We start from the raw sequence: 23,098 nt of genomic DNA, 5'->3' as shown, positions 1-23,098 counted from the left end.
AAAGGCAACCATCACAGTACTGACAAGAAAATTGCTTTTTATTAGAACCAGACAAGTCACACTGACATGTTAAGTAAACCATGATTTTATGTATATTCTGAGGCCTGTTGGCTTCACAGACAGCAGGGGGATAATGCTTGCATTTATATCCCCCCAGCATTAAAGAGCATATGCTTGCCCAGCTTGTCTGGTCGACACCAGTGGAGTTTTGCCCTTGACAGCTCCTGTTTATACAGATGGTTTTAAAAATGTTATTGGAAGAGAAAACAGCCTGCACTGTAGGAAGCACCTTACATAGGAGCCAAGACTTAACAAGGAAAACTATTTTCATCATTCTCTCCTGTTCATCTAGAAAATTTGAGAAGAATTTGAAGGTTGACCTTAAAACTAAATTTAGACTTGTTTTTGTCTGTTATATTTAGACGTGTCAAAATTTTTTTTTAACATGATATTTTGAAGATCCTGTTTAAGCAATTTATTAAAGATCTGGTTATTTGACTTGTCTATATTAGTCAGGTTTTGCGTTCTTCTCCAAGTGGATGGAAGGAAATAGTTAGGTGAATCACCCCTCACATCTTCACCTTTGCCTTTGGATAGAATGAGTCACTCTCTAGAGAAGCCTGTACCTTCTTGAAAGCTGCAAGGGGAACAGAGCAAAACCCGAAATAGATAACTTGTATGTAGGACCAGTATTTATTTCCAGAATCACATTGAAGTTAGGGAAAAAAATTTCCCATCACTGTCAGCTGCAATAGGGCCTCTATCCTTTGTCATGTGAACTGACAGCTGTAGGACTACTGCCACCAGTCCTACAACAATAATGTGCCTCTGCAAAGTATGCATTTCTTTCAAAGGAGCGGGCGGTGGAAGTTCTGGTAGCTGGTTTTCCTCATCCGGAATATGATTCATTCTCATACACTCATAAAAACAGCCCTGTCCCAGCTGTCTGCATTCATATTTGGCTAATCTCAAACCCCTACCCTCAAAACAAGCAGATCAATACAGAAGACCTGTCACTAAATTTACCTTTCCACCTGTGGTGAATGAAGGTACCTGGGATGAAATCTGAGCTTTGTGAGACTTTTGACATTGACTTCAGCAAGACTGAGACTGTGTCCCAGAAAGGCTCCCCATTCTGTGGGCTAAAAGCCTAAACTAAAAGCATATAGTATAACAATAAAATATATGCAAATAATTAATTACCCATGTTACAATTCCTTTAACATCAGAACATGCTCACCTCCTCTGCAGTTCATGAAAACTGTTCACAGTATGTCCTGCCATTGCATTTGAGGTGGTGGTAAAACGACACTGCTGTTTGCAGACAATAGTTATTTAACAGCAACAATATGTAAGCCAACTATGACAAGATAGACAAATATATTGGCCAGTGACTGAAACAGAAATCGAAAGAAAGAGCTTTCAGAAATTGATAGGACATGCCATTATCTGGGATAATGGAACTGAAAAGACAATATTTTTCTCATCTTTATGAATTCTAATGATAAAATTATATACTTAAAAAGCCCTTACGGTAAATTTGTAAATAAATGAAACTGCTATATTTGGAAAATTTTAAGGATTATTTTCGCATGAATATCATAAAGTCATGTGAACATACTATCATGTTCAATAAATCATAGAAAACAGGAAAAAAAAACTTAGAATAGTCAAATTCAAAGCATAAACATTGAAAAAATATTCAAATAAAGTTTTCCTCTATCACTGGTCAGCAGTGTACAAGTTTGAGGAGAACACGGTTATCTAATGCTTAATATATCTTTTTCTTCTACATTACACATATCCTCCAAATTTTTGCCTATACAGGTTTCACAGCAACACAACACAGCAACACAAACACCTTTAAAGTAAAGTGCAGTTTTGTGCACTATTCTATGATGTCAATCTGCACTGATTAGAATTTATTTTTAAACCACAGTTCAGTCAACTTTAGATGAGATGCAATAATGACTCTGCTTTGGCAGTACTGTGATGTAAGCTTCAGTGAAACAAATGGATTTTTTTCTGTTTTATGTAGATATTTAGGCACAGCACCTGTAGTACTTGGAAGTAATTAGCTTCATTAGGGAAAGATGCATTAGCCCAAGGAAAATTATAATGAAAGAGACGTAAGAAGTTGTCATGTTAAAGGCAGAGGTTTGTTTATTGGGGGAGGGGACAAAGCCCTGTTTTGGTGAAAGAAGTAAAAGGTAACCAGACATCACTAGAGCCACAGTGCATTCAATTTATGCACAGACATCTGGCCAGTAGCTGCTTTGGTGAAGGTGTTGTACAGAATTGGAGTTGTGTCCCTACTGACAGTGTATTGAGAAGTTATTGGGTACATCTGAGAGCCATTTAAATGCAAATATAATGTGAGTTTGTCATTGACTAAAAACAATCTCCCAGGCAATGACATTAATAATTAGAAACCATCTGGTACCATGAAAGTTTACAGTACTTTCAGTATTTCCACAGGCCAAAAGGATGCAATTTATCTCCTACTAAAACAGAAACACCTATGCTATATGTTAGTGCTCCGACAATTAATATGCAAAATCAGATCCATCTTGATGTTTTTCCTCTGTGCCAGATCTGGAAAATAAATAAATGAGAAGTCTGGATAAGAGAGTGCCATAAACTTCACAAAGGAAGTTTAAAGAGAACACACACAAGTTTAAAGAGATGAATACCTGAAAAGATGAAGGAAGTGTGTTGAAAACTTTGCTTCCTTTTTACCTGATAAGATTATAAAAGAAAGTTGATAACTCAGCTGTCATATCTCCTTAAAAAATTACATTCTTTATTTTCAGTGTTTGGTATGTAGAAGTGGATTCAAAATAAATAAATTAATGTCAACAGTTTCTCTTTTCTGGCCCTTAGAAGTTTGGGGGGGTTGGAATTTTCATGCTGTAGAGACCAAAATGAAAATGTTCTAGTCCATCCATCAAAACTTAAACCACCTTTCATCATCTTTGTTTTCAAGCTAACATACCCTAAAGAATGTATGGGCAGGTTATTCTCTATTAAAAATAATTCAATAACATTACATTCTCAGTCTCCATCTGAGAGATTAAGTGTCTAGTGAAAAAGGAGAATTTTAAATTTAAATTGGTAATTGCAGTAATTGTCTTCTTCAACACCATGTTCACATGACATTTACAATTGTCAACTTCACTTGGTAGCTTGCATGAGTTGAAAACAATACAGAAATTCAGCTTCAAAGTTTATTAGAGATAACCAGTTACTAAAGATATGGAAGAAAGCAAAAATTAAGATATTTAATTTTGAGAATTTCAATAGCTAGCGAAATAACAGGAGAGTCCCACTGTAAGCACAAAAAATTGCAGTTTTTATACTCAATGAAACTATTGAAACACCCCAGTGTGTGGCTATCAAGGTAAAGAGGTGGTGGTTTATCCACTGTAGTTCTGATCTGAATAAAGCAGGTTTTAAGGCTGAACAGTCAACATCTGCAGACCATCTTAGAGCCTGTGTTTCTCAGGCACAGCTGGGCTTCTCAGGCCATAGTCTATAGAAACTGAAGCTGTTCCTAAATCTTATTCTTACATGTGCCAGTGCCGTATCTCTATTTGTTGTTCTTATAATTCATGGAATATTTGAATATTTTCTTTCAAAAATTCTCTCAGAAATAAGATATGCCAGAAGTACTGAAACTGAGCCATCAAAATAGTGAATACCAAATGTATTGACTGTGTGTGAAGAGGGTGTTTAAGTATCTGTATGCCTTTGTGTGTGTGTGGCAGATTTTCACATCTCAGTTCAGGAACAGTATTTTTCCCTTGTGTAGGTGAGTATGGCAACTGAGACTTTCTCTCAAGTTCTCAAGATGCAGGATTTCCTATGTTGTTGATTTCCTGCTTGTACTTTGAAATATATAAGCTCTGAGCAATGAAACTGATTTCCTAGGACAAATCAATTTGAGAATCTCAGCTGTGAATCAAAATAATTTTTCTGTTTCTGGGTATAAATTGTCAGATTAAGAGGTCCTGATATGCTTTTTCTTCTAACATGCACTGCTCAGATACAAAATCAAAATTCTCTCTCTCTGGTAATTATAAAAAATGTCACAACACATTAATGGATTTTTTTATACCCTTACTTCAACCATTACGGGATGTATAAAAAAATCAAAACCACTTGTCAACAACAATGCTTTGTTCAATAACCTTGTATGTAATAGCTGCTTAAGTAACTAATTTTCATATCAGAATCCATTTGCTCTCTTTTTGTACATGAGGGGAATTATTTTCCTGTGTGCTTGTGACTTTCAGTAGCAAATAAACCTTAACCAATGAGACAAACCTACATAAATATTCACTTCCCTATAATTTTCTGTTCATTTTCTATGCCATCTTGCCCATCAGCATGGTTTTCTAATGTTAAACCATTTCACCTCTCTTCTGAGCTAATGCATACACATTATTTTGAAAAGAGAAACTAGCAATAAGGTATTCCAGATATATTTGAAACAATGATAATTTCATAGATAACTACAGAGCTAACATCATGTCAAAGATTCTTAAGAGTGCAGGTCTTAGGTGGTCTGTAGATAATACAAATTTGTAGATATAACACATAAATTTTCTGCAGAGCACTGTCTGAACCAGGATAATAAGCAATTTGCCACACCACAGTGACACGCTTGAATGAATTCTTGCATTTCATGTTTCTGTGTGCTTTAAAAAACCTCAAAACCAAACCAGATGTAAAGGAAAAAGGAGATTTGTCTTAGATAGACAACTGAAAAGAAAGTTTAGTGACAGCCATGTAATTTGGTCACTTTGAATTTATGCTCTGTAAAACACATGCAGATTCTTTTTCAAGCTGGAGATGCAACTCATCATCCATAAAGTCCTTATTTTATAGCATCATTCACTCAGAGAACAGATCCTCCAAATCCCCATTCCAATTTTTCTCATGACTTTCCTTGCTTGCCAAAGCTGTTGAGAGGTTTATACTTTGTGCTCTTCACAGTTTGTTAGCTTATTTTTATTGAATTAAAATATATTAACATAAATGACAGAAATAATTTACAGAGCTTAAAGGAAAACAATTCCAAAATATTTTGGCAGTATTATCATAGAACTTTTTCAAGAATATAAAGATGCATATTATAAATATTCTTGTGCAAGTTAGGAAAACAGATTAATTACAGAGGGAAATCTATAAATAGTTTTAATCAGTGTTATTGCTGAAATCTAAGAACTAGCAATAAGAAAATAATACAATGAAGGGAAGAGATTATATAAAAGAACAATCTTAACATTCATTTAAAAATTATCCAATATAAAAGCAAATTTCAAAAACCAGTGGCCCAAAGTCAACCTCAAAACTGTATCTAAAATTCACATATAGAGATTTACAGTATAATTGCATTATCATCTACAGTCATATCAATTAGACTTATAGAATATAAGTGGAAAATGGAAAATATAATGGTGAATCTTTCCAGTGTTCAAATAGAATTTTTGACCTATACAGCATTTTAAGTTGCAAAAACGGGATCAAATAGGATCACATCAATCAGGGGAGATACAAACCATGACAAGAGTCACCTAGTAAGGCTTGAACTTCTTATAAGAAAACAAATTATAGGGTGAAATAATGATCCCAATTACAATACATGCTTTGATCATAATGTTTCCCCAAAATTTGTGTAAACCAGCAAGATCAATGCATTTAATTTCTAATGGGAAAAGAATGTTGGATTAAATGTAACAGTAAGAATTCTTGAGGAGAATCATTATAACTCCCAAACATATTTTTCAACCAGGTCTATTTCCACTTAAGTTCTCTTTCAGTCAACCAAGAAACTCTGTCCGTATGGAATTACTGTAAAAGATGTAATTACCTCAGAAGCACCAACAATCTGTCCCATGTTATTTATTTGTTTTGATAAAAAAAAAAGAAAAAAAAAAGGAAAAGTTAACTAAACATTACAAATAACTCTTTCAAAGGTGCCATATAAAACAAAAAGGAAATGAGGAACAAAATGGTCTGTTAAAAAATGTCAGTTTTTGACAGAACTTTCTACTAGTACAAGGCAGCAATCACTTCAGAGTGTTGGCAAGAAATGGAAAATATGAACACCTTCACATAGGAGGAAAAGGAGAAGAATGTATCAAGGGTGTCTGGATTTAAGAACATATTTCAAAAATCTTTCAAGCTCTTTCTTCTTCCCTTTGTAAATCACTTGCTTCAAAGTTGTGAAAATTACAATTGGCAGTGTCTAAGTTCTCTCTACTGCTACAAGAAGGATTTCTGGAAGTCCAAAGGCTGTATCAACCACTTCACTGTTCAACCTCTGGATTTTGGTTGGTGCTGATTGCAGTGTTTTAAGGTTCTCAGTTTGTGTCATGAGGATGGAGGAGAAATCAAATATGTGCTCAAATATATAAAGTGGTTTTTAGTTGCCATATTTGTTTCTTTCATAACCAGATATAGAGATAGAGGTAATTTTGGGACACAATCCGATCAATATTGAACAACTGCAGTAGCGTGACAAGATTTCTGCTACAAAAGTGTTATCTTTAGAGGCATCTCAGACAGAGACAGTCCTGCAGATGTCCAAGTCAGATGTCATGTAACTAATCAAGACTATGAAGCCAAAAGCCCTGAAGTCATTGCTTTGCCTGTATTATCAGGAATTCAGGATTTCAGACATTTACATTACTTAATTAGCACTCTTTATTTGGAAAATACACAGGTTCAAGAGTTAGGGGAGATTTTTTTTCTAAGAAATTCACAACAACCAGTAATAAACAAGAACTTTGCAAATCCCTTCTATTTTTTTTTTTTTTAATTTTAAATACATCCTTTATTTGCCTTCAATTTTGCACCATATTGATATTCTTTAGAGACCCTTGAAAATCATCACTCTTCATAGACTAATTGATGATTTTGTGTTAGTTCTATCATTACAGGTTTGGTGACAGAAAGTAAAGTCTCTGTTGACATTATTGTTTTTACCTCTGAACATCAAGAATTCACATACTAGAGTTCTGGGAGTTTTAAACTTAAATAATCCCCTTTTCCCTAGAAACTAAGAAATATTCAGAAATGTATCAGCTTTGTTAATTGTAATTTAACAATTTATTTTATGAACATAAATCCCTACTTCCTAGACCAAATATTCTGAATGTGACCAGCAATGCTTAGACTTTAAAGGGTTTTCTTTGCTTTTAAGCTACACTGGGTGCTCCCCATGAGCAGTGAGCCACACACAGAGCCATAGTCGTGGGTAAGGTATGGGTCTTATTGTCTTCAGTATCTTCTAAGGTCTCAGGAGAGGATGCCACTTGCTTATAGCAGATTTTGCTGGGAGTTTATTCATTTTAGGTAGTAAAGGCCTGATCCAAACCCCGATGAAGTCAATGGAAAAAGTCTCCCATTGACTACAATGGGCTCTGGATCATGCCCTAAGTCCATCCTCTTCTTTAATCCAGGATTGATAACAGGATGTCTTTCCAGTAGCCTGGAGTGCCTAAGATCCCAGAAATTTCAGCTGAAGGAGTTCACTTTAGATTTTCATTCCATTTGAAACTTGAGATATGAAGTCTTGGTCTTTTTCAGTGAGAAGAAAACTTTAAATGGAGGCATTTTCAGTTCCTGGTTATAGTCAATCCCACCAGTTCATTGAAAATCCTTGGGCATCCTAATGAGATAACAGGAAGAGAAAATGGGCCAAAGAAATTTATGTTTTTCAGGGCACACTTCAGAAATACAGTGTTGACTCTGGTTTGACCAATGAATGTTGATGCTTTTGGAGAGATCAGTGTGGAGCCTGATTACAAAGAGCAAATTAAAAAATTATAACATACTTAAATATATAAAGTTTTTGCTGTACTTTTTAAAATTAACAGATAAGGAGAGACACGATATTTTTCAAAGTATTTTCTCAGTTTGCACAACAAAGCACCATCAGTTCATCAACAATGAAGAGGGATAGAAAGACATTACAAATAGCAATAGTACCACTAAGTTTTCTGAAGATATGAATTATCTTGCAGATATGAATTGTGAATGTTATACTAGTACAAACTTTGACAGACAGACAGACAGACAGTAAGTGGATAGAATAAGAATAGTGTTATTAAATCAGATATAAAAGATATCTGTAATAGGATCCATTTTACATAAAAATAAAAATCTGAAACAAACAGTTTATTATATTACTATTTAAAAATTGCATTTCTGATAAAGTGATAGATAGATCAGCCATTCCAAAATACCTCTAGTGCTATTCACTATTCACATTTCATTAAATTGCCATTAGCATTATTTATTATTTTACAATTATTCATACTGACAAAAATGGCTCAAAAGTTGAAGCATGTTTTTTAACTCAATTACTAATTGTTCTGCTAAATAGTAGCATCCAAGTTGCCATGTACCTTATGATAAGGATATTTATAAAGTTTTATTCTAGGTCTTAAGAAATCAATGGAAATTTGCCATAATTTCAATAGTATTTGCTATTAAAATATAAGTACATTTATTGACCTATAAATTCTTACAAACATGTCACTATCCTCCCAATAAGCCAGTGAAATGTTAAGGTTTTGTGCTTTCAGTTTTACTTCTTTTTTTCAGTGACATTTTTTCAATACTCTTTGACCACTCACATTTAGTTTTAAGCAATTTAAAAGCCTGCTGACAGCTCTTATACTTAATAATTTTAGAGATAACGGAAGGAGATCTTAAATCTTCACATCAAAATACATCAGTTTTCCAGAGGAATAAGTTTATTTTGCATATATATAAATAAAAACTTGCTCAGCCAAGGACTCTCCCAAAATACAGAAAAAACTCCTGTTTGGATCCACAGTATGAATCATCAGAGATTCGTATATTTCTCTCCAAAATATCTGAATATTTTAATAAAAATTATGTCATTTTTACCTCTTTCTTTGCCTAGATGAATTGAAAATAAAAGTAATCTTATTACTTTGCTGGAAAATAAACACGCAATTTTTCAAATCTTGCTAGTTTTTGCCAAAGGAAAGTTTGCTTGTAATACAAGGTAACTTTAATGACATCTGAAACTCACATAGTCATTGACCAATATCAAGGAACACCTGAGTTGAGTCTAACGTGTCCTCCTAAGTCCTTTTTCTCCTCCATCTAAAAATTCTGGCCAGATACACTACTTTAGCTTAGAATATAGTATTTAGTAGCACAGAAACTACCCCAATTGCAACTCTGTTGAACAAATCCAAGGACTCTTTTCAGTTTAACTCAGTGTTTTTTTCCCATCCCTTCATTCTTGTTGAAATTAATTTTATTCAATATTGCTTCATCCAAGCCATAGTCTGAAAGAGAAAATGAAAGGATCCCACCACCTGGATCAGGTGAAAAAAGAGAGAAAATTAGCACAGTTTAAATGCTGTTTTCTGGAGCTAATATAGACAAAATAATTTCCCATCTATTTGTTTAAATAAAAGGCATTAATTTCTTTTCATGTGGTTTTCAATATATCCATTTATCACTTTCAGATGAAAGGTGTGGCTACAATCAGGAAGATCAGTAGACATCAAAGCTCTCTAAGCAAGGTTTAGCAACTACTTCCTTAACACATATATAGCTCGGCTACTAAAATTAGCCTGTGCCATTGGATTATAAATAATATCTTGATCTGTGGTTCCCATTTGATTTAGCTAAAAAAATATTACATTCCTGTCTTACAGTGACATTGGCAAGATTTCAAAACCTGGAAGCCGTCCAGGATGTACAATGCATAGAAAAGACTGTACATTGATTTCCAGACAAAAGAAAAAAATATCAGTCAAGAGGAAATGCTTTACTGGAGAGGTCTTCACAGCAAAAGGCTGAATTGAGAAAGGTTCTTTCTTGCCCTTCTATGTTTAGAGCAAGGAACTTAGAATGTGTAAGAAAACACTCAAGAACCCTCATCAGAGGGAAAAGGTAATGACATGGTAGCATCCAACATAAAGTCAACAATAGAAAAGGTTATTCAGACATCAAATAGGTGGTTTTCAGCAGTTTTAAGTCTTTTGAATATACATGAGACAGGCATTTCAGATCAGTCTGTAATATTCCTTAGAGACCTAGTTAAATCAATAAACAAGGCCATAATGAATTTGCAAGACAGTTTTGTCATTAGAAAACCTTGTAAGTAGTCAATAGTTTAATTCTTACAAGGAGTGGGAATTGCCCTCATGCATCCATCACCCTACACTCTTTAATTTAGGTTTTAAAATAAAAAAAATAGACTTAATCACACATTTAAAAATAATGTTTTCCTGACTTGGCACATCAATTTTGGGTGGAATTTTACTTTCTCCCTTTCTATCCCTCTGCTATATTATTAAACCCAAGTAAAAATTTAAATTTCCCTTAATTTCAGTTGCTCTAGAAAGGCCTTCAGTTACCATCTCGCATATACCAATATGCTGTGTGAATGCGCACAGAAAAGTGATAACTAGCATATTTTTGGCCTTGCAACTAAGGCCCAAACCAATAACTGTAGTGCAAAACCTTTGCTTAGAGCAAAGTTAGGATTTTCAAATATTTGCCTGAATATATCTTTGTTCTAGTATTAGCCAGGCAGTGCTACTGATACATACTCTGCCACCCAACAAGTGCATGGTCACCAGAACAAATCTGAAGGAAAATCAAGCCAGAGTCACACAGAATCATAAATATTGTCAGAGACTTCCAAGATCATCTAGTCCAGCCATCAGCCTCACAGCACCATAATCACCCCGGAACCATATCCCCAAGTGAGAAACCTGGACTCCTCTTGAACACTTCCAGAGAGGTGACTCCACAACGTCCCTGGGCAACTTATTTCAATGATTAACCATCATTCTCAGTGCTAAACGTTTTTTGTAATATTTAATTGGATAGATATTATCCAATATTTCCCTTGCACAACTTTAGGCCATTTCTTCACATTTTTTTAACTAAAAAATGACAGAAGTGACTGACTCCCACATTACCACAACCTCCTTTCAGGTAGTTTTAGAGAGCAGTGGGGTCCCCCCTCAACCTCCACATTTCCTTTCCCTTCTTCTCTCCAGCACTGAAATAGCTTCCTTCTTTGTGTAAGAATAGACCAACATTCAGGAATGTTTTAGAGGTGTTGCTTTGCCCACATCTCCTGCTACAAGCTCTTATCTGAATCTTCAGTCCCTGATATCACATTCCTTTTACCTGTATTGTCAGGGATAGCAACCAATGACAAAAAATTGGATCAAAAGGCCTTATTTTCAGTTGTCCCTGGTGTAAGCACTGATCTGATAGATTTAAAAAGAATGAATGGATAAATGTAATAAGGCTTCAGAAATTAATCCAACTATCAGTAATAATAATCTAGTTTTCACAATGAACATTTTGTTAAATATAATGGAGGTTTATTTTTTCTGGAGAGTCTGATGAACAAGGATTCTTAATAATCAAATACATTTTTCCCTTTTTTTCTTTATTAAATTAAAAGAGGAGAGAAAGTGTATGTTTGCTCTCATACCCCTTATTCATCATCTCATTTCCCAATTCATCCTCAAGCAAGCACATTTGGTAGATTAAACCTCCACTGGGAAAAAAAATAATGTTCCTGCTTTTTTTCTCTTTAGAAACCATCAAAACTAAAGCATATCCGAAAACTTTTAAAATAAAGCATCCTCCCTTTGCCTACACACAAAGGAACTCTTAATTAAAAGTTACAGAAGGACAGACAAAAAACCAATAACACAATATCAAAGAACATGTGGACGAGAAGGAAATGTTCACCCTGAGATATTTAATATTTTAATTGGTTATCTGGAAGAAATAAGAAACTGCATGTTATGAGTCTGATTCTAACCTTATTAAATTCAGTGGCAAAAAGCCCAGTGAGTTCAATGGGGCCAAGATGAAGCTCTAATTGAATTAGAAACTGACTTCAGATAAAGTATGCTACCTTCTTTCCTTCATCTTTCCATTTTAGCCAAAAGAAATAAGAAAGATTTATTGAAATTCGCCACAGAGGCAGTCAATTGAGTTTGTTTTGACCTGGATCAAAAGAAATAAGTATTCATGAGGAGAGTAGTTTTGACTATAAATTCATTTAAATAACAATACTGGACACTGAGCTTTCCAGTAGAAACTGACTACTCAACTGAAGTGTTTAAAACCTGTCCTGCACTAAAACCTGAGGTGTCTAAAAACCTTGGAGACAGGGTAGGTCTATTTAAACACAAAAAATATGGAACTGTCCTCTAAAAAATACGTGAAAATGCAAGATTAGTTGATAGGAAAGGACCACTACTATGTTTATAATCCCCTCTACCAGTCAGCATTTGCTGTGAGCTCAGATAAGGTGTAAGTTCACATAAGGAGGGGCTGACAAATGAAAACTTCTCTCCCTTTTACTGTTTGCAAGATGACTTATCAGTTGTTACTGGTAAAGCAGCAGCAATAATACACTAGGAAAAGACCTCAGTTTCCCTTTTCCAACACCCCCTCAGGGTATTTTTCCTCCAGCTGCTGCTGGTTACTGCTACCTCTGTGACCTTGGTCATCTGTGAGAGAGACTGCATGGAGAGGAGGGGTGGCTGCTGTGTAAGGCATGTGCTGTGAAGCATCTCTTTTTCTCTAGGGATTTTCTTACAGCCCTCAGAAGTAGGAGCTCCCAAATTCTATTGGAATAGCAGAATTTAAACATGGAAAGACAAAAGCAGTATCAGAGACTGCCTTCAACGGTAAGATTTCAGATACTGCTACCTGAAGCTGTGAATTCAGCTTAATGGAAACAAATTCTAAAACTAATTGCCTGAAGCACAACACTGTAGTTGTTCTTGTATAATTCTCTGTTAAATAACTCATGTGAGAATTATTCCTTTTCTTTTTAAAGACAAACATTCATTATATTAATAGGGAAAATGAAGGGAGCAAAGTGGCATCCCATTGCTTGGCCCATTGGTTAGAGACCATTTTCTTTCATGTGACAGGCTAAGCTTGAAACTTCCCAGATCAGTTTCAGAGTTTCATGAAAACGAATGCAGATGAGCAATCACCTACTAATAAATTAGAAGAATGTCAGACAGCCTTAACGTGCCTCTCATGGTTTTTTTGGGTTATTTTGATGACAGTAAAAAAAACATTTTACAGAAGCGGGACTTTATTTACAGTACTTTGGTTTCTGATAGGCTGAAGAGTCTAAAAACTCCTGAAGTTTTTCAGATGAGGCTGTTTCCTTCCTGAGTCTCCCTGCAGTGGCACAGACTTGGGGAAATGACAAGTACCTATCTTTCCTTTGGCTTCTGTTGTGCTTAAGCCAGAAAATGTTCAACTCTCCAAGATTTCAACCAAGATTCAGCTTTGAGATAATAAATACTTTTGACTAACATTCATGAAGAGGGATTTAAGACACAGAAATCAATAACAAAATACAAATAAAGTTAGGGTGGAGTTTCCTTAGTCATGAGCTGGTTGAAGAGATATTTCCTAAATATCATGATATTTTAGCTGCATCTTTTTTTTTCCCAGAATAAAACACTACCAGCACCTTCAGAAAGTGAACAGATAAGTGTTTTTAATGTATGTTCATCATCATATAAATTGAAATATATTTTGTAATGCCAAGCATAAAATATTCCGGAAACAGATGAAAGGCTTTCTTTGTATTTCTCTGTCCAACTTCTTTGTGTAATATCAGTCCAAATACTTGCAGCATTAGCTTGGGCACATTTGCAGTTTTCAGCAAGCTGATGACTGCTTATTGCTGTCTGGGGACATACAAACTCCTGTGTTTGTAATACAATACCCATGTTTGCTCTCATACCCCTTATTCATCATCTCATTTCCCTCATTTCCCATTTCTCATTAGTGCATAACAAGTGATGGAAAGCATGCCACAATAGAAAATTGATTGCGTATGTCAGCATAAGCACCACATTTTAACAAATTAGTCAGTATTAAACTCCACAATATGCATGACTTGGAGTGGGGAGAGATTCATGACTTTTGTTCAAACTTGAGCTTTCTGCAGATTTTTTAATCTAGAATGAATTTCCTGCTGAAACCAACAAAGTCAAAATGCTGCAATATTGTCACTTCATGTTTATTGCATTTATGAATTTTATGAAACTTCAATAACGATCTTGGGGAAGGCTTGCATAAGCATCATCCTTGCATGTTATGATTGAAAGTCTATATCAGCACAGGATTCTCCCCAAACAATACATTACCCAAGCAGTAGATGCAGAGATATGCGTTACTATTATCATAAAAGAAAAAATCTCTTTTATGCTTTTGTTCTCCCTTTCTCCTTCACGTTTGCTATTATTGTAGAAATCAGCATATGAAAAAGGACAAAGGAAAGCTCCTTAGAGGTGACTCTGTACTGCCTTTTCTCTAAAAGGTCCTTTTCTAGGGTTTTGTGGATTGCATCCTTGAATGTGACATTATAAAACAGCATTGTATTTTGCCCCATTTTTGAAACAATGCTCTATGATTACAATACTGACTAGATGCCATAGCTATGCAATGTTTTTCCAGGCTCAACAGGAGTCCCATATCATAGTTCCTGTGATCTATATATGATCTAGATAGGATTTATAAAATAAGTGAAGTAGTGGAAATTGTCAGAACTGTCTTTCTAACACCTTTAAACAGCATTTAGGTATGTAGAGAGTCCATAAATCTTAGAAGTAGATGAAGACAACATAACTAAAGTGTTAGCAGACAATGCCTGATCCAGGTCTAAAAACACTCTCCATAAACTCATTAGACGATTTGCAAATTATCCAAAAGAAACAGAAGTGGCTCCACCCCATATTATGTTGTACATTAATTTTACGCACAAGTGTACAATTATTTATTTACTTACCACTGCTGGGGTTTTGCTTATTTTTTTTCCCTTATCATCCTCTTTGACTTCTACTTTGTCCTCAATAAGCTTTGAAATTGAAGACAAGGACTGTTTTCACATAGCAAAAATACAGCCTGGTGAATTGAAATGTTAGGGGTTTTTTCCACCTAGCAGTAGAAGGCCCCACATGGCTCTAGTACACAGATTGTTCTTCTCATTGAGAAAATGGATTGGTAATCTTCTGATGAAAAGTTTTTCTCCTTTCTTCTGACACAGCTAGTATTCAGCACTGACAAAAATCAGCTTCAAACTGGATAGCAGATCCTGAGAGGCTGGAGAGCTTTGAAATGTTAATAAATGTCAAGAGGCAAGGTAAGACAACAAAATTTAAATCTTCAGAACTTCATTCTCAAGCGAAATGCCATTTGAGCCATGGAATAAAATAAACATTTAATAGGTGTTTATCAAGCGAACAGGTTTCAAGAATACTAAAGAAAATCCAGACAGAGTGATAGAATGTATTTTAAATTAAATTAGCTACCCTCTAATTTCGACTTTAATTAGGTAAAATGTAAAGGCAAATAAAATGCAATACAGCTATGCTAAAGGTTATCTGAAACAAATTTTTCGTCACCCACTAACTTCTGTTATCACCATCATAGCTGGAGGTGGGTTTTATAGTCCTAACAAAAACAACAAGAGTCTGTCAGAAAGAGCCTTTTGAACTATCAGCTCATTTAGTGCCACCAGCAGCAGAGGGTGCTGAGCCTCAGAGGCCGAATGACAAGATTCTGATTCAGAAACTCTAAGAGAGAAATTTCCTATTTACTTAATTGGCTTTTATGCCCTTGGTATGTCACAGCTTTAAATCATATACCTTATAGTAAGGAAACCAAAGGGATTAATTTTGCAGTATTTCAAGGTGTATTTGCTAGGTTCAGAATCACACACCATACTTCTAAACACTTTCACTGCCATGATCTACTTCTGTTCCTTCTTAAATATTGCATTTTATACCTCCCATTTAAATGGAGTTTTCATCACCATGCACAGATTGTATAGAAAGGAGCTTTTGGAAAATCTGTTTGATTAATACTGAGACAGAAGAAGGACTCATTTTCTCAAGCATTAAAAAAGTTTCTAAATGTTCTCTTACTTTTTACTCCATATACTCCAAACAGATGTGTGTTTAAAACTTCATGCTATATAAAGCTTATGTCCCTGTTGAGATTTCCATAAAAGTTTATGCCTGTTGAGATTTCTCTTTTGACCAAATCCAGTCGAATAATAAAATCGTACAAAACTAAAATTGTGCAGAACTTTTAGAGTAATTTCCTATTTTTATTTTTATGCATTTCTAATCTAATCATTTTCTAGCAGCACATTGTGATCCAGATAAACACTAATGATATTTGATAGACTTTTTTATAAATCTGTATACTATATGCCAGCGCAGGAATTTTTTTCTTTTTGAGTCCCTGTAAGCTACTGAATTGCTAAAGAGATGCTAATCTGATAGACACATAAAGGCTACAAAGTTTGCATCACAAAAGTGAGGAGTAAAACTAAGAATCCTAGTTGAATTAAAGGAAAAAAAATTCCGGATCTGAAAACTGTTGCATATTTAATAAAAATGTCACAAAATCCTTGCTGCCTTCTGCTATGAACTAAAAGTTTTCCATGTTAACATCACTCTCTTTTTCAATCATCAAAGAGCTGGTGATACGAACAAATGGCGATTTCATGTTGACATTTTAAAAATGTAAGATTTAAATTATTTCCAGTGAAATAATATTTGCCAAGATTAGTGTAGACTTTCTACCAAGATACTAAAAGTTAACAAGATACTTTATGTCACTGAAGTTATTCTCAAATGATAGCACAAGTCTCTGGGCCTGGATCTTGGCCATGAAACTTAGATAACAGTTGAAGAAATTCTTCCTGCAGGCAGAGCTGTAATGTACTCTTTCATTACTAAAGTGGTGCCAGATATGCTCAGAATATCAAACAAAATCACCCCATGGGTGTTTTCTGCACCAAAACTAGTCAGTAGAATGTGGGAGTGAAAATGTTGGAAAGAAATTAAAAATGTCTTCCATTTGGCAAGGAAAACTCAAAATGCAGAGACTTGTCTCTGAAAAAAAAGAAAGACAGTAATTCTTTCTGACCAGCAAAATAAGTTGCGCTTAAAATAAAGGATATCAGCACCTTTCATATTTTAAATGTTAAATTTTTACTTTTAAATTGGTATACAAATATAAAATCACTCATATTCTTGAGCTGAATTTTATCTTATGATTACATGAAATTTATTTTAAAAATGAGAGCTAGGATTGGGCTTGTATAGTAACCAAGGGTTCAACTGTAACTTCTGAAAATATTATTTTTGCTTTGATCATTGGGAAAATAGGCTTACTTTAGATTTCTAATCTTCTCTTTCATTGTTTACTTCTCTTTTCAAACTTATATGGGTAGCCTAAGTATGGAACATTAAATTTTCTTTAAATTACTGATTTTTAAAACAATGAGAAAGAATAGATGACTTGTGTTAAAAACTCCTCTAGCACAGAAAATGAGAATGAATCTCTCCTTACCCAGTATAAATCAAAATTTTGGCTTCACTAAAGATAGTGGAAGTCATTAACTTTCAACAAACTGATTTTTCCTAACTAAAACTTTCACTGAACTCAGAAAAAAACAGGATCTAGAAGAAGGATATGACTAAAGTATGAATCAGACACTGAAGTTTTACAAGTAAAATCTCAGATGAAAAGTGTTTTCATTTAGTGATGCAGTTGATCCAACTGAATGGTTCATTTAACTTGATACATTAATCTAGCATCTTTGAAAAAGAAAAGCACCTATTTTTTTCACAATAGCTGTTGACCTTTTTCACACAAGTATTTTTACATCCAACTAAACTAAATACCAAGTAATTGCTTTCCTGTAAAGCCAACATTTTTTAAGTAGCTTACTCTGTTTATTATGTACCTTTCTGCAGGACTGACTGAAGAATGGAATACTTAAAAGATCTAAATAACTCAATGTTACAGATGCTGCATGTAACAGCACAAGACTGTCCTCATAGGCCCGGTAAGTCCTTGTCTGCTTACATTTATGAAAGAAGTCTATAAGTCCTTCCAGAGGTCTGAATATGATTGGTACTCACAGTTGTAGCATCCTTCTCCTTGGAATAAAGACTTGAAACACAGTTTTCCTTTATCTGAGAATGAAGGGATGAAATGATGCTGCACAGAGTTGATCAGGCCTGTTACTTTGGTTAAGAAATCTAAGCAGTCTTATTCTTTCCATTTTTTCATCATGGGCTTCTTAATTTATGTCTCTTCTCCCAGCTAGGATCCATTGCTTGAAGGGGATAGCAGCTTCCCTTTTTTTCCCATAGTGACCTTGTTTGGAGATTGTGGATCAGCACAATTCTTTTTCCTGGGAAAGAAAATGGATGGAAGCAGCAACTCCTGCTTCTTCTGGCAGCTGATGTTCTTACCTTGCTGTTCTTACCTTACCTCTGCCACACCACCGGCAGGTGTTTGCCAGGCTGTGCACTGTTTTAATAGGTATGTGAAGGAGGCAAGGACATAGATTTATGTTGTGTGGAGATACATACTAATATAAATACAGCACAGAAGAAAAATTAGAAGTGCTGGACATGGTTTGACAATGGTGTTAACTGGGAGAAGAAAAATGGTGGGTGAAAACTGAGGTATGGCTATCACAGGAGCAGTCATGCCAACACATGGAGGTGGACAGCCCAGACAACACTGATGCACAGTCATTAAAATGCAGACCCAGTACACCCTAATGAGCCCACCCTCCTGTCCATTCCAGTGCACCCTCATAGCTTTTCTGGTGTTACATAAAGTGAGGGTGATTAGGATCTGCTGAGATCTCATGTTTTTGTTTTGCTGTTTGCAGACAAGGTACGATTAAGATGGCTCTAAAGTGACAGATGGGAAAAGAAGTGGTGGATTCAAGGGTAACACAAAGGCAGAGAACTGGTAGGACTCCAGCATTTTCAGTGAATTTTGAGGTGAGATGGGAACAGAACTAAACTGGAACTAAACTCACTGTGGACAGAAATGAAAGGCAGCAAGTGATAAAGATGTAAAGTGATCATCAAAGAGTAGAGAGATGATCCTAAGGTAATGATGAGGAGCAGTGGAGTTGTGAATGTAAGACTTCACATCAAATGCTGAGCCACAAATGAGGAGATATTTTCAGATCAGATATAGACTTCTATGTTCAAAAGAGTTTTGAATGGTGCAGCTTTTATCCTTTGTATAAGCCTGTATACTTCAGCTGTGCTCTCTCAGCTAAAATATCTTTGTGGTATCAGGGAGATTAACACATAAAGTAGAAGACACACCAAAAAACCCAAATTTTGTTTGTAGGACAGTGTTCTGTGAAGTATTAATTATGTCTTTTAGAGCTGGACATGAACAGAATGCTTTTATTTGGTGGTTAAAGAATTTATCTGTCCTAAAAATATTTGCAAATTTGGGAATAGGTATGAGCAAAAGTCCTTTATATTCTTCTTCTAATTATACTACCTTTCTGTGTTTCTTTTCTTTGTCTGATTTTTTTTGAGGGATGTGGGAGGGTGTGGGGGCTAACAATTTCTCTTTAACAAGAAATCTTCCTACTTTCTCTTATTCCCTCTCACTGGCTACATTGTTGATAAATTCAAGAGAATATCTCCAGCATAAAACTTGAGAAAAATTGAAGGATGAGGTGCAAACATTTATCAGAGTATTTTTTTCCAAGCTGTTTTTAGAATTTTGAAGATAGAAAAAGTTTAAATGAGGATGATTTACAATATGAACTTCCTGAGTTTTTTAAATGATGCTGCAGAGAGTCCTTGACAAATTGCAAAGACCATAGTTCCCAGAGGAGAGAAAAAAGGTTGGATGTGGCTGTTCAACTATCATGCAAAAAGAAAAGTATATCCATAATACTGTATCCATGGAGAGGAAAAAAAAAAAACAGACCACAAAACTATAAACAATATTTCAATGCACTATGATAACAAAACCTCATTTTTAAAAAGTATGTAAGAAATAACCATACTGTCAACATAGCTGTAGATCACACTCATTGCACCAGTCAAACCAAAATTATCTAGAAAATATAATTCTTAGTTTTAGTTTAAGGCAAACATGAGGTAAAATGCATGAAGATAGGACTAGCAGCTCAGCTAATCCACAGTAATTTACTGGGTTATACAATATTAACACATACAGCTGCATAAATTTAACCCAAACTTCCTTTCCATAAAATTTAAAACTTGTTTGAACTTCCTTCTGGTTTTAAACAAGTGGATTTATAATAATGAAAAATACTGATAGGAAAGGAAAACTGTTTACTCCCAGCAACAACCCCTTTTATTTTAATATTTTGATTTCATAGATCACATTAAGATATCCTACTATTGTGTGATAAGAAGCAAGCATTATCTTTACTGTTTGCCATATAGTGGACTAGGCTATTCTTCACACTGACTATACCAAGAATTCAATTACTGTAAATTAAATATTTTAATTATAGCATTTTATCTGTGTTTGAATTCATTCTTGTTTATATTTTAATAGATATAATTTGACCCTGTTACCCCAGTATACATGTATTTTGCACTTACAATATTTTTTGTTTTAGGATATACCTAGCTATTAGGCACTATGTTTCTAAAGGAGTTTCCAGGATCAAGAATTAACATCCTCACTTTGCTTGACTTGTTCCATTTACACAGCATTTTATGTTTCTCCCTCCTTTTTCTGTGGCACAATTAGATATTTTTAAAAGAAAGCAAGGGTGCGCATGCTATATAATTATTAATATCCATGTCTTCTCCAGTCCAGTTCAGTTCTTTCAGTTAACACTTCACCGGAAAAATCTTAAAATTAATTTTATTGTGTACTTGTCTAGGAGGGACTAGACAAACTCTGTGTTACAGTGAGACCAGTGAGACTTAGGCACTTAGATATAATAATACAGCAACTTTAAAAAACAAGTTCAGCATTTTTATGTGTGAACAATATAATTCACTCAAAACTAAATTAATATTTAGATTTTTCCTCATTCTATACACTATCTCCAATACTAAGTATCTATAAATGTACATACAAGTGTCTGCATGTATTTGGATTTCTTTTAGCAAGCCTTTAATTCTACTTTTATTTTATAAGGGATGCATGGGTGCATCCATTTTAATCATGGATGTGGCAAATATCTTAACGTATACTTAAAAAAGGGATGATGAGCTAGGACTTGGAAAGGTTAAGGAAAAAAACAGTGATAAATCGTATGAACTTGTGAAGAGATACTGCTCTGGAAATGAACTATTAGTGCATGCTGCAAACCCGTGTAACTGAGGGATGACTCAATGACTCTCAAAGACTGCAGAAGACCGAGGACTGTTTTTCAGCTAATATGTGAAAACAAACAAATCATTCAAGGTAAAAAAATAGTTGTAAAATACCTTGTAAATATAAAAGTAGTCAAATACCTGAAACCCTTCTTCTCATGTCCCTATCATGTCACAGTTTTAGAAATCAGATTTTCTGTATTTTAATTATGCAAATTATGTATTACATAATATGTTTAAATAGCTCATATAGATCATCTTTTTTTTTATGTCAGTCTTTTAGGTTTTCTTTTTTCCCCATGTACTTATAGTTTAGGAACATAGATGGAATTCTTTACAATTTTTCTAGTAAATCTAGCAATATTTTTATGCAGACAAACCTAACAACCATGAGTGACACAAGATAATTCAGAAGGAGCTGAGCTTTGTTTTGGAAGAGAACTTGAAAGATGGACTTTAAATAGATAATGAAACGATGATTTTACGCATGGCTATTGAGTTCTTAGATGAGGAGGCTCTCAACTTTACGTCCTAGTGGCTCTTCCACCTATAGTAATTCTATAAAAATGTAACCTCTCAATTTTGATTTTGGTGTTGGTTATTAATACTTACAGCTTGAATTACAAACATAATTTCATCTTGCATAAGGAAACGGCTTATGACTGTATTTCTAAATTTGGAACCCAACCATAAGATTTGTGTAACTGATAAAAATCTGCTACTCTACTGTACTGAAGCAAACTTCTTAATAATTGCCATGGAAATAAATTAGTTAAGAGTACAGAATGGAATACATAGATTATCACAAACCTTTTAACTGAAATTAGGTGATTAACCTATTATGAATTCATTTAAATCTTTAAAAATTAATGTATTCTGTTCAGTAATTGAGGTATGAGAGACAGTTGCTTCTCTGCTCTGTGTTTCAACTTCCTAGAAACTACATTTTGAGCTTAATCTCCTGAGGATTGGTAAATTAGGTAAAAGAAAACATTGCATTAAACTCAAGGTACGAAATTATTATACATTATTTTATGTATTTTATATAAAAGTTACAAGTAGCAAGCATATGACACAGAAATGGAACAGTAACAGCAATAACTGTGAATGCATGCTTTTTACAATGTATCTAATAAAGGGATTTTTGCCAACTCAAATATTCAGTAACATACATGCAGATTAATTTCTCAATGTCAAATTCAGTCATATTGCTAGATGCTCATCCAACAAACGTTTCTATTGAAGTGATTATGAATGGCTAAATACCTGATTTCAATAAATTGTTCCTGAAATTGGGAATTTTACTTGCAACAAAAAGAAGAGAGAAAAACAAAAAGATAAATGACTGATAAGCATAATAACCAAAGTCTTATTGCCTTCTAGTAATTTTACTCAACACTGCTGAATTTTTTCAGAATAGCTGGTCAGAGTCCATAAAACCTCTAGCTGGTGTTTCCAAGGACGATAGTTTCACATCTCACTGTAGCATGTTCAAAATCACCCAGGAGCGCACTATTCTCAAGCAGTCTACATAATGAAAACAACGTACATATAACAAAAGTTCAATGTAAATCTTCTTCCACATATCACACAACATAGAAGTAAATAACAGACAGAGGTCAACTTAAAGAAAACTATGACTTTAAATAAATAAATAAATAAATAAATAAATAAACAAAAGGACAATCTCAGGAACTAATTTCTTCCTCAAGTTTCCAGCATATCTGCAAATATATTCAATAACTAAGGAGCACTTTGTGGCCAGAAACCAAATTATAAAAAGAAATGTATTTTTGTGCAATGGGAATGTCTTGCTAAGGAGGTCAGATATGTCTATACTTCTTAGGTTTGCATGAAGGCAATTAAATTAAATTGGAAAATTT

General features: G+C 34.4%; 1 protein-coding gene across 2 annotated transcripts in view; it reads right to left on the bottom strand.

Annotated features, from left to right (window-relative positions):
* Window positions 1–4,997: 4,997 nt before the first annotated feature.
* NETO1 (neuropilin and tolloid like 1) overlaps window positions 4,998–23,098 on the bottom strand; it is a 79,493-nt gene continuing 61,392 nt past the window's right edge. For both annotated transcript variants that reach the window (XM_054634239.2, XM_054634256.2), the window contains exon 11: window positions 4,998–22,742. The gene's annotated coding sequence lies outside the window, so the exon portion shown is untranslated. The remainder of the gene's footprint in view (window positions 22,743–23,098) is intronic.

The sequence above is a fragment of the Agelaius phoeniceus genome, chromosome 1, assembly GCF_051311805.1.
Source record: "Agelaius phoeniceus isolate bAgePho1 chromosome 1, bAgePho1.hap1, whole genome shotgun sequence".
Classification (NCBI taxonomy): Eukaryota; Metazoa; Chordata; class Aves; order Passeriformes; family Icteridae; genus Agelaius; species Agelaius phoeniceus.
Note: the sequence above shows the minus strand (reverse complement) of the source record. Positions and strands in the feature narration are given on the sequence as shown.